Here is a 12,665-nt window from a genome sequence, read left to right on the forward strand (position 1 = left end):
AAACGTACAGGAGAACGCTTGGGATATGACATATAGGCAAAGAAAAGTTAAAGGAGAGTTACGTAAAGAAAAAGGAAGCAAAAAAGAGAGGGAAGATAAGAGGTACGTGTTAATTTGATGAAGAAAAACGTCAAGGCAAGAAGGTAAAGTAAATAGCAATGGGAACCTTATATAGAGGAAAGGAAGGAAGAGAAGATCTGAAGAAATATGAAGCAAAGGAGGGTGAGATAAATGTAGGGACTGGGGAATAAAGTCGGTAAAGCAAGAAATGAAATGAAGGATAACGCTGAAAATCATAGTATAGAAAAAGAGAAGAGAAGGGAGCAATGAGGAAAGACAGCAAACGTTGAAGATGATGAAAAGAAAGAAGAAAATGAGAAACGACGAAACACTGAGCAAACGTAGAAAATGGTGAAAAGAAAACAATAAAGCAAGAAATTAGGATAAAGGAGAACACTGAAAATCATATAAAGGAAAAGAGAAGAGAAAGGAGGAAGGAAGAAAGACTGAGAAAACATAGAAAATGGTGAAGAAAAAACAATAAAGCATAAAATTAGGATAAAGGAGAACACTGAAAATCATATAAAGGAAAAGAGAAGAGAAAGGAGAAAGAAAGAAAGACTGAGCAAACGCAAAAATGGCGAAGAAAAAAATAAACCAAAAAAAACAGTAAGTATAAAGAACAACTCTGGGAATCTTATATATATAGAAAAAGAAAAGAGAGAGGACCTGAAGAGAGACGGAGGGCATATATAGAACCAAATAGGATTACGGAAAACATCAGCAGAGAATACCAGGAAGCCAGCAAGGGCATAACATACTTAGGAGGGAAACTACGCCTCGGAGGAAGACACAAAGACGAGGGAATACACCGAGCAAATATCACATAACCTTATATTTGGTGAAGGGAGAGGAGGGGGAGGGAGGGAGGGAGGTGCAAGTAGCTGTGGTGGTGGTGGTGGTGGTTGTGGTTGTGATGGCTGGCCTCAGGAGAAGGGAAAAAGCAATGAATGTGTTTTTGTGGGGGGGAATGGGGGAGTGTGTGTGTGTGTGTGTGTGTGTGTGTGTGTGTGTGTATTTCTGGGGATAATAATAGATGTTTTTTTATTGTATTTTTCTATATTATTTGTGTCTCTAGTCTTTACCTGCATTCCTACCTGGCTATCTGTCTGGCTGATTCGATTTTTTTTTTCTTTTTAATTTCTTTGTTTGATTTTTTTTCCGTGATTGTCTTTCCTCTTATCTGTTTCCACACTCATGTTTGTTCGGTGATTTCAGTGTTTCAGTATTTATTTTTCTAGCACACACTAGCGCACACACACACACACACACACACACACACACACACACACACATCGATCCTTGCCGAGTGCTCTCTCTCTCTCTCTCTCTCTCTCTCTCTCTCTCTCTCTCATTTCCAGGCTTAATGGGCACATTTTCTCACTTTTAACACACCGTGAAGTGAAAAACAGCCTTCATATCTATTTCTCGATGGTAGAGACGCAAGAGGAAGGTTTATTGTCTGTGCTACACGGAGAGAGAGAGAGAGAGAGAGAGAGAGAGAGAGAGAGAGAGAGAGGATTTGTGCTTTACGTAATCCTTTTCTGTTGCAACATTTAGTGGTGACAGAATAAGTGGTGTTTCGTATCAGTCTTCCTTGTTAGCGACTGTGCGTGTGTGTCAGCCGGGCAAGCAGAGAGTCGGCAAGAACACGATCTAATGCCACTGTGCCGCCGCTGTGAGAGTATCTGATCGCTTTTGGTGGAGCTCAGTCGTCTTTTATCGAGGCGCGCCGCTCCTCCTCATTTGCATGCTTATGGACTATTGCCGCAGTAAAGGTTGAATACTGGATTGCTCTCCTCTCCCTCTTCATCTCAGCACTACACACCTACTACAACAACTCCTACTACTACTACTACTACTGCTACTGCTACCTCTGCTACTACTACTACTACTACTGCTGCTATCGTGTTCATTTCGCGTAGTGCTCCTCTATTTTTTTTCTCTTTGCGTCATTGTCTCCCATTTTCTTTTCTTTCTTTCGTCTCTGGTTGTTCGTCTCGTTTTCTTTCTCCTCCTCCTCTTCCTCTTCCTCCTAATCATCATCCTGTTCCTTCCTTTTTGTTTGTCTTGGTCATGTTGGTTCGGTAGTTTCTCTTGTTTCCTCTTCCTCTTTCTCTTGTTTCATTACCGGGTTTTTTTTCCTGGGTTCTCCTCCTCCTCCTTCTCCTTCTCTTTTATTTCTCCTCTCTCTTTTCGTTTCTCTCCTGAATTAGTTTTATGTTCCTCCTTTTTCTATTTCTGCTGACCTCTTTCCTTCTCTTACTTTAATTATATATACCCAGAATTTTCCTCCTCTTCCCTCCTTCCAATCCTCTTTCTCCTCCTCCTCCTCCTCCTCCTCCTCTTTCTACAGCTTCCTCACTTATCGTCTTGTCTTGTCTTTTCGCCGCATTCTTCTCATCCTCTTTCACTTCCTCCTCATCCTTCTTTTCCTTCTCGTCTTCTTGCAATTTCAGCGCTTCCCTTCCCGTTGATCTCTTCTTTGTCTTCTTCCTCCACTTGCTCCTCTTCCTCCTCCTTCAATTTCTTCTGTCTCTCCTCCTATTCCCCGCGTTAGGAGCCTTCGTTTTCTTCGTGTCTCCTGATTTTCTTCTAATTTTTCTTTCATTTTCTTCATTTCTGTCTCGTCCATTCTTTTAGCTTTCTCGTTTTTTTTTCCCTGCTCTCTACGATTCATTGTCTTGCTCTGAATTTGCTCTTTTCTTTTTTTTCCTTTTCTCTACCTCTCTTCCAACGCTCTTTACTTCTCCCTCTTTCTATGCCTCTTTCGTAATTTGACTTGTTTGTGTTTGCTAATTAATTATTTTCCACCTTCCTCCCTCCCTCTTCATTTGCTAACGGTCTTACTTAATACACAATCTCATCGACTTCGGCAATATTTCTTTTTTATCCTCCTTTGATGTGTCTCTTTTCATAACCTGACCTTTCTGTTTTCGCTGTTCTATATTATTTTTCTTATTATTTTTTCGTAGTGTATCTTTCCGCGAAGAGGATTGAAGGATTACACTCTTTTCTCTATATCTTTTTCGACCTCGTTTGTTTCTTTTACATTACAAGGCTTTTTCTGATTTCTCTGTTCCTACTCTTTTCCCTTCGCCTCGTATCCCATCCTATCATTCCACGTATAGAAACTTGAGGGATTAGAAACTTCCATCCACCCACCACTCCACCCACTCGCCTCCACCAGCACTCTTCCTCCACTCCCAAGAAGAGCAGGTGAAAAAAAAATGAAATAAACTTGAGGTAATCGACAAACTTTCACTTTTGTTTACGTGTTGAAGTCGGAGTTAATTGAGAAGGGATTAAGGGAAGGCTAAGTAATGTCCTTCAAGATTTGGGAGGCTGACGGCTGGGCTGGAGGCAACGAAGGAAAGGAGGAGGAAAGGAAGGAAGGAAAAGAAGAAGGAGAAGGAAGAAGAAAATGGAAAAACAAAGAGTACGAGGAGGATTAGGAGGAGGAGGAGAAAGAATGAAGAGGAGGAGGGAGAGAAGGAAGAGAGAGAGGAAAGAAAGCGTTGAAAAATAGAAAACATAGCTGAATAGAGCGAGATATTTTTCATTACTCTCTCTCTCTCTCTCTCTCTCTCTCTCTCTCTCTCTCTCTCTCTCTCTCTCTCTCTCTCTCTCTCTCTCTCTCTCTCTCTCTCTCTCTCTCTCTCTCTCTCTCTCTCTCTCTCTCTCTCTCTCTCTCTCTCTCTCTCTCTCCCCCCACCCCCCCGTCCCACTCCCTCTCCCCTCCTCCCTACATCCCCATCTTGACAAAGCGAGTGGTAAGACCGTTGAATATGTGTGTGTGTGTGTGTGTTATGTGAGGAGATGGGGTGAGGATAAAAGTAGGAGGGTAGATAAGTAGAGAGAGACAAGAGAAGAGGAAACGAGAAAGGTAGACTGAAGTAGGTGTGTTTGTGCGCGTGTGTGTGTGTGTATGTGTGTGTTTGTGTGTGTGTGTGTGTGCGTGTGTGTATGGGCTTTTAGAATACAAGTGAGAAGAAAGAGAGGACGAGTACTTTTTGTCTTCATTTCAACAAACAATGGGAGACAGTTGACTTACGAGCCCTGGGCATACGCGTGATTAAAATGTGGAAGATTTAAGGGTCCTCTCTCCCTCTCCCTTCCTCCCTCCTCCTCTGACCCACTCTCTTACCACTGCGTCGTAGATCCTGGTTTGTTTGTCACGCGGCGGAGAGGAAATGTAAAAATGTGAAAGTCGTGTCGTTTTGCATCATTCTGGGGAGGTTGGGGAGTTAGTAAAGTAAGTCTTCCACGTGTTAATGCGACGATGTGTTTTGAGTGTTGTGGTGTGACGAGGAATAGGGTTTGAAGTTATGATGTGACGAGGAATGGGATTTGATGTGATGTTGGGACGAGGAATGAGGTTTGATGTGAAAATGTAACGAGGAATGAGGTTTGAAGTGATGATGTGAAGAGGAATGAGGTTTGATGTGATGATGTGACGAGGAATAAGTGATGAAGTGATGTTATGAGGAGGAGTAGAGTTTGATGTGATGATGTGACGAGGAATAAGTGGTAAAGTGATGTTATGATGAGTTTGATGTGATGATGTGATGAGGAATAAGTGATGAAGTGATGTTATGACGAGGAGTAGAGTTTGACGTGATGATGTGACGACGATTAAGTGGTGAGGAATAAGTTGAAATAAGTGAACAAGGGAATAAGAGGGAATAACAGGAATAAGTTGGTACACATTATTTAAAAGTTAGAATATAAAAGCTAGAATATAAAAGATTTCCCTCGTTGCTCTTTGTTTGCTGACGTTCTTTATTAATTAAGCATCACGGTAATAAAAACGATGATGATGAGTTTGACCGTTTATTTACCGGCGAACTATAAAGACTGTGAAATAGACCTGACACTGCTTTCACTTTATTTTTTTATCAACACTCACCTAACGCTGTAATAGAATGAAACCCTCCCTTCCTACCTCCCTCCCTTCTTCCTCCTCTTGATAACCCTTCCTCCTTCTCCTCCTCCTCGGCTATACGCATTCCTATTTAGCCGTCATACTGTGAAAGACCTCAGAGTGACATTTCCGTTCGTAAAGTATTGTAGATTTAACGTGGTGTTGTCATGGTAAAGAAAAAAATAGTGTGACTAGTGTTCTAATTTATGACAAAGATAAAAGGGGAGACTAGTGTGCTAATCAATGGTAATGCTCGGGGGTCGCCAGTGGGGAGGTTTAGTAGGGCGCTCGGTCAACGGTGAAGCGAAACAATAGTTGTATCGGGTAAGCAATCGAAGCAGTGAATTGTGAAACTTATTGGACCGTAAACTCAACTCGGTATGACGCCACAAAACATTACTAATATAAACCTTAGTCGTAGTAGTAGTAGTAGTAGTAGTAGTAGTAACGGGCAGCGAGTAGCGGACTTTTTTATTATTGTTTAGTTTTTTTGTGCCATTGAGCTGTCACCTTTGTTCTAAAAAAAAAGTAATAGTAGTAGTAGTAGTAGTAGTAGTAGTAGTAGTAGTAGTAGTAGTAGTGTTATCGCCCGTTGCAACACGCCACACCTAACAAAGTGAATCAATAAAACCAATGAAGATATTTATGAACCGAATTCGCCACATCATGATCCTGTACCTTCCCTTCCTACTTCCCTTCTTTCTTCCTCCTCTTGATAACCCTTCCTCCTCCTCCTCCTCCTCCTCCTGGAAAAGAAAACGAATCGCCGGACCCAAAAGAGCAACGCTGATCCACGCGAACTGGACACTAAAACGACAAACTCCAATAAAACCACAAATCTTATAACGAGGAACATAAAACACACACACACACGCACACACACACACACACACACACACACACACACACACACACACACACCAAGAGAGAAAAGAAAGAGAAGTAAGCAGGATATAAACAAGTCAAGCGGATAATCACAAAAAGGGTCGCCAGGAATGATTGAACTCTACGCGTCGCACATACAGTTTCGTTTATCCCTCCTTCCTTTCCGACCCTTTTTCTCCTCCATTCTCTTCCTCCTCCTCCTCCTCCTCCACGATCAGCAGGGGCGCCACCAATATCCTCAGGTGCCACGCGTTAACATGCAAATGATATGCTAAACAAATGTCGTCGCAGTCCACAATTATCTCAAGCACTGGGGGGTCCTCTTCGCCTGTGAAAATTAATTAAAACTTTGTTGCAGTAGAGAACCTAGTGGTGGGAGGAAATGCTGGAGGGAAGGAAGAAGGAGAGGAGGAGGAGGAGGAGGACTTGGAGGAGATACAGGACAAGTAGTAGGAGGAGGAGGGTGATGAGGAGGGGAAGGAAGGAAGAGTTGGAGAAATGGGTGATATTGTGTTATGTGGGAGATAGGGAGAAAGTTAGAGGAAGGTTGAAGGTTTGGACCGAAAAGTGGAGGAGGAGGAGGAAGCGGAATAGGAACAGGAGGAGGAGGAGGAGGAGGAGGTAGAATAAGGTTCGATGAAGGTGGAAATGGTGCAGATGAATTTTTTGAGAGCAAGTGTTGGGAGTTGATGGTTCATATGATAAAGACTTGAGATTTTATTCCACTTTTTTCCTCTTCCAAGTTTTCGGTCTTTCTCGCCCTCCCTCTCTGTTGCCTTGTTGGGTTGGGTTGTCGTAGTTTTTTTTATCTCATGGTGTCTTTTATTGAGTTTTATACCTCATGATTTTGATTTTATGGTTGCATTTGTATTTGTTGTGGTAATAGTACTGTTTGTTGTTGTTGTTGATGTTCTGGTTGTTGTTGTCGTTGTTGTTGTTGTTGTTGCTGCTGCTGGTATTGTTTTTTGGAGTCCTTTTTTTCTCTACTGTTTCTGCTTTTGTTGTTGTTGTTGTTCTTGTGGGTGTTGACTTGGACCACAGTACTGTTGTTGATGTTGCTATTGTCGTTGTTGTTGTTGTTGTTGCTGCTGCTGGTATTGTTTTTTGGAGTCGCTTTTCCTATACTGTTTCTGCTCTTGTTGTTGTTGTTGTTGTTCTTGTGGGTGTTGACTTGGACCACAGTACTGTTGTTGATGTTGCTATTGTCGTTCTTGTTGTTGTTGTTGTTTCCGGTGTTGCTGTCGTTGTTATTGTTGCCTGTTCGTAATAATATGAATGCAAAACAGCAGCGCGTGGCGGCGGCGTGAACGCGTTGCCGCCTCCGAGGGTCGTTATTAGTTTAGTTCAGGGTCCGGCGTCATATTATTCATCCATTTATTTATTTCTCTTACAGTTTGACGTCCAGAGAAAAGCTTTGTCTAATTAATCAGTTTCAGGATCGCTGCAGATAAAACGAACACTTTTTTTTCCTCTCCTCACACTTCAGCGGCTCTCATCAATCGTCGCTTTACTCACAATATTTGACTTTTATGTTTCTCTCGAATTCAATTTCCATCCGAGAGTTTTTATCTTTCTCTCTCTCACTCTTCTCTCTCTCTCTCTCTCTCTCTCTCTCTCTCTCTCTCTCTCTCTCTCTCTCTCTCTCTCTCTCTCTCTCTCTCTCTCTCTCTCTCTCTCTCTCTCTCTCTCTCTCTCTCTCTCTCTCTCTCTCTCTCTCTCTCTCTCTCTCTCTCTCTCTCTCTCTCTCTCTCTGTCTCTATCTCTATCTACGAGTATCTATCTATCTGTATTTAACTATATCTCTATCTATCTATCAATCTATCTCTCTATCTATCTATCTATCTATCACTCTTGCAGCGATGAAGTGAGTCGATTCGAAGTAATGGAGACTGTTATACTTTGATGCAACAAAGAAACGTAATAAATTCTAAACGAAACTCAAAACATGATATTTTAACACACAAACACAAACACACACACACACACACACACACACACACACACACACACACACACACACGCACAACACACAGTCCACCACTTTAAAATGTAAATCAATACGTCGCTTAGAACTTAGCCACTGTTTCCAAGCCTAGGCAGGGAGAGGAAGGGGAGGGAGGGAAGGGCAGAACTCCACCAGGGCTCACCTCGCCGCTGGTAATGATGAAATATTTGGACATTAAAGGCCTGCTAACCTGCCTCTACCTGGAGATACCTGCTCAGCGCCTATGTGGACCGTCCCTCCGCCTAGCTTAGCAGCGGTGGAGGCGTCGAGGCAGGGAAAGGCGGGGCCGTGCGTTGTGCGAGATGGTCCCTCGTCTTGTGTATTTTATCCCTGAAGGCGGGCGGCTCGCGGGGCTGAGAGTCTTATAGTGGGCAGAGCAGCGGCCTCGAGAGCCTGCTGCTAATGAGAAGGGGAACTTTTTCAAGGCCGCGACGATATAAGGGAGAGATAGCGGTGTACACGTATTTCTGGAGTTTAATATTGAACGCATTGGTGAGGACTAAGCAGAGAAATGTTTATTCTTTGCAAGGTTTCAGGTGGAGTGGAAGGGATGTATGTGAGTCTCTTACGTCTGTATTATAAGACACTTTCGGTTCTCACATCAGCTATTTCTAAGGGTCAAAAAGGGGATCAGTCGGGTTCTAATGAGTGTTTCTTTAGGTTCACGGCACAGAAGAAGGGTCACACTACCACCAGGGCCAGGTTATCGTACTCAGAGCATAGTATTTACCGGTTTCTGACGCCTTACTATTACCAAGAAACATCAGGTATTAACTATTTTAACGATAGATATAAATGAATCTCGTTATTGGGGACCAGGAGACAGTTTTTGGATCGGAAGTCGGTTAATATAAGAGGCTGAGTACGGCAATCATAAAACTACTCCTGGAAATGCCCAAAACTCCTACGAAAGCCTTGGCAAATATGTGTTATGGGCGACGCAATGCTTAGTGATACGGCCCCTAATGTCGTCGTAGGAAACAAAGGAGCACTCGAAGGACACAAGTGGAGGGAAGGATATCAAAAGTTTCCGGCAGTGGACAGAGACACTGCCGAAGAGACGAAGATAAAGAAAAGAGAACCATCCACCACCACCTCAGCACACGACATATATGGCCAGAGTCAATATTTTCCCTCCCTCTCCTCACCGCACTCCTTCAACACTTCTCGCCTTGTCGCCCTCCTCTTCGTTCTCTCCACCACTCCTCTCGTCCCTTTCCCCGGCCTCTTAAATCTTCACTTACTTCCTTATCTCCTCTTCCATCTAACTCTTCCTATACTGCGCTCTTTCATCACCTCCTCTTTACTTCCGCGCTCCCATACATCTCCCGGAGCAAGGAATCTTGATAGTTCTTCCTCCAGGGGGCTCTGACGTTACATGTGACTGTCCATCGTGTACAGAGAGAGAGGTAACTTTTTCTCGTATTTCCTTGTTGGCTTCTCTCTGACCCGGAGGATACGAGACCAGAAGAGAAAGAGGAGGCAATGCGGGTGGGTCACGGCATACCGGTAGGCTATATAGAGGAGACGGCTATTGTTATTTATAGAGCCTCCCGTGACGCCCGCTGACGGAAACAGAGACAGGTTGCACAAAAATGGCGCGGCCGGATGAAGCCAGTTGAAAATAGGTTTAAGAGAAGACGTCAGCCGCTCCAGCCTTCCTCTCCACCGTCCCTCCATGTCCTCCCGCTACCCTCACCCCCACCCTCCTCCCAGGCCTGTATTTAGGGAGATAAGAGTGAGGGAAGGTTGTAAGGGAAGGGGAAAGGAAGGGAAGCTAGAGGAACGCCATACTGGGACCTCGTGGGATGGAACGTGTGTGTGTGAGAGGGATGTGCGAGGAGGGAGGGAGAGGAGGAACAAAAATCGATAACAGCAAAAAAGAGAGAAGCAACATCAACAAGGAAAAGCACAATGACAACGCCCAACTTCTGGTAGTAATCCTTTCTCTGTCCCCTAATCCTCTCCCTTCCCTCCTTTCCCCTCCTCTTTTTTTCTCCTCCTCCTCACACGCCTGTTCTTCCACCTCCACGTTGCCCTCATCATCATCATTATCGTCATCATCACCATCATCTTCATTTTCGTGGGGTCTTCTCTTTTCGAAGCGCCGCCAAGAGACTCCTAAGATCAGTGGGATGTGAGCGGGACATGCACGCCGCGGCTATTCTTTGGCGCGCCGTCCACCGGGTTTTGAGAAGGCTGTTGTTGGTATCGGTGCTGCTGTTGTTGTTAGTGATGATGGTGTTGTAATGAAAGTGGCATTGCTGTTGCTGTTGTTTGCGGGGGTGAACCTGTGATTGTGATGATGCTACTGTAATGGAAGTGGTATTGCTGTTGCTGTTAGGGGGGGTGGAGCTGTGATGGTGGAGGTGGTATTCTTTCTCCTGGTGTTACTGGTAATGGTGCTGTGATGGTGGTGGTGGTATTTCTGCTGCTGTTGTAATGAAGATGGTATCGCTACTGTGGTAAAGAAATCTCCAGAAGGACAAAATGTCATATGATGTTAAACTAAAATCTAGAGGCAAGGAAATATGTAAGAGGTGATCACTTTGGGTATGAAATAGATTAAAGGCAAACGAAAGGCAGACGAAAATCTTTAGAGGCATAGTGAAGATGTTAAGACAGACAAAATAGTATGAAAGCTGAGGGAAACACCTACAGGTAGACATAAAATTTAGGGACAGAGAAAGCAACAACAGGTGTAGGTAAACGGAAAAAAGGGGGCCAGGCGAAACAAAATTAGGAAGTCGAAGGAAATTTTGGAGACAGACGGAAATTATTTTAAGACAGAAGAAAAATATTGGAAAGAGAGAAAAAACTTTGGAGTGAATGTAAAGGGGAATAGCTCGTCCGCCTGTCTGTTTGTCCGTCAGGTCACCTTGCTCCAGTTTTACCTCGACTCGTTATGAAACCTTGCATGTAATATAACACGAGCCACTGCGAGGCTTAATTTTATCGCAATAACTGGAAAACATTTATCTGTTATTGAACGCGAATGTTAGAATACCCGCCGCGCTGTTTACCCTTCCCTCGTCCTTTGCATTGACGGGATTTTATTTTTTTTTATTATTTATTTTTGCCTTAAACATCAAGCGACGGATGTACCGAAGCCTTACGTTTACTGAATGTTTATCTCAGTATGCAATCTCTCACCCACTCATAAACAGACTTGAATTTGTATATAAGGAAAAGCGAAACACTGCATAGGATTTGGACTCGCGCGCAACATTCTCCGAGAGGGGGAAAAATTAAAAGTCGAACCCAATCTTCCGAACTTCGAGGACAAGAGTTCCGATTCTCTTCTTTTGTCAGTCACTCGCGCGGCGGAGTGAAGAAAAATTAGAAGGTGGCGGAGGACCGATGCGGCGGGGTCTCCTGTAAAATAAGCTAAAACAACAGACGGAGGAGAGGAGGAGAGGCCCTGCAGCGTGTGTGGAAGTTAGGCGGGAGTGTCAAGGCTCTCAGCGCTGTCTCTGAATCGTCCGAGCGAGAGGAAAAGGCAGGCTGAAAGAGGGACTTGAAGCATGAAGTCGAGGTTTCTTAGAAGGATACTTTAATGGAAGTAAAGAAGGGAAGACAATGTTGCTACGCTGCTAAGGAATGTAAGAGATTAGAAAGCGAATGAAATGAGTGAAGTTCCTGAAAACGTCTCTTTTTTGCTCCTATATTTTTCTTGGCAGTGCAGTGTTGTTTGTGTGTACGTGGAAACAGTTACACATACACACAAACACAAACGCACAAACCACTGCAGAGAAGAAAAATTAAGGTAAAATGAGGTAAAAATATAGTATCTGCATCTCGCATTTCGCTTCGGAAGTTGCATTAAGCTTAGAAACAAAAAAACATATTGTGAGATTTTCAGATGTAGTGTTGAGCACACGAGAGTATAAAGTTTTAAAAAGAGGAATAAACAAAACGAGGAGCTCCACCCTAGGCAACAGACAGACAAACAGACAGACAAACAACGGAGACAAGTTTTACGACCAAGTTACCTGTTATCATTTTTTTTTTCGACCTCTCAATCAGAAAATAAATAACCGTGTGTCAAAAAGTTTATGTGTTATATTAACGAGCTCGATTTTGATGAGTGAAACGGGTACGAAAAAAAAAAAAAAGTATATTTCAGACGTCGGAAATGTTCAGTCTGTTAGAGAATACATGAGTTAATGAGTAGGAATATTGTTGCTGTAATTGATGAAGTAGTAGTAGTAGTAGTAGTAGTAGCAGTAGTAGTAGTTGGAGGAAGAGGAAGAGGAAAAGGAAGAGGAAGAGAAAGAGGAGGAGGAGGAGGAGGAGGAGCAGTAAAAGTAGTAGTAGTAGTAGTAGTAGCGACAAAAGCACTTATAATAGCTGTATCGTTAATAAAACATTTAATTTATTCCGCAACTCCATCAGTCTTGCGTAAGGCACTGCAAGGAAACGAGGAAGAGGAGGTAGTGGCAACGGCAGCGGAGGAGAAATAGGAATAGGAGAGAAAGAGGAGGAGGAGGTGGAGGAGGAGGTTGAACTAGAACAAGAACAAGTAAATAAGAATAAGAAAAGCGAGGAGGGAAGAGGAAAGGAAGGAGGGAGGCAATGGAAATAAGAAGAAGAATATAATGAAAACAAAACCTCAGGAAAATGTCACAATGAAAATAAATAACAACAGAAAACAGGTGTAAAAAGGAAAACGGGAACAACAAGAACCTTAGAGGAGAAGAAAAGAAAAATAAAGTATACGCTAAAACCCGGAAAGACTCAACGAAAAGAATGAGTGATGAGAGTAGAATGATAACGATGATGATGACGAAT

The sequence above is a fragment of the Eriocheir sinensis genome, chromosome 2 (genome assembly GCF_024679095.1).
Source record: "Eriocheir sinensis breed Jianghai 21 chromosome 2, ASM2467909v1, whole genome shotgun sequence".
Taxonomy (NCBI): Eukaryota; Metazoa; Arthropoda; class Malacostraca; order Decapoda; family Varunidae; genus Eriocheir; species Eriocheir sinensis.